Source organism: Gigantopelta aegis, chromosome 15 (assembly GCF_016097555.1).
Source record: "Gigantopelta aegis isolate Gae_Host chromosome 15, Gae_host_genome, whole genome shotgun sequence".
Lineage (NCBI taxonomy): Eukaryota > Metazoa > Mollusca > Gastropoda > Neomphalida > Peltospiridae > Gigantopelta > Gigantopelta aegis.
In genome coordinates, this window is record NC_054713.1 from 42,884,821 (window position 1) to 42,885,109 (window position 289).

Consider the following 289-nt stretch of genomic DNA (forward strand, 5'->3'; position numbering starts at 1 on the left):
AAGGATATTTCCCGTTTTGAACGTCACAGACTCATCTTTCACCCTATTGTAATGTTATTCAAATGAGTTACACGTTTGTAAATTAACTAAACTTAGTGTCCGTTTTTTAGGGTCTGCGCCTTTAAAGCTGCAAATTCCATTTGTCCGTAATCCTCATGCGAATACGTATACGTAATCCATAATACGTAATCCACATCAATCACTTTCTATACTAATGGGTCCTCCGTATGCGTGTGCGTATCCGATCATTCTGTGTATTGTGGATTACGTATTCGTATCATAGACGGAT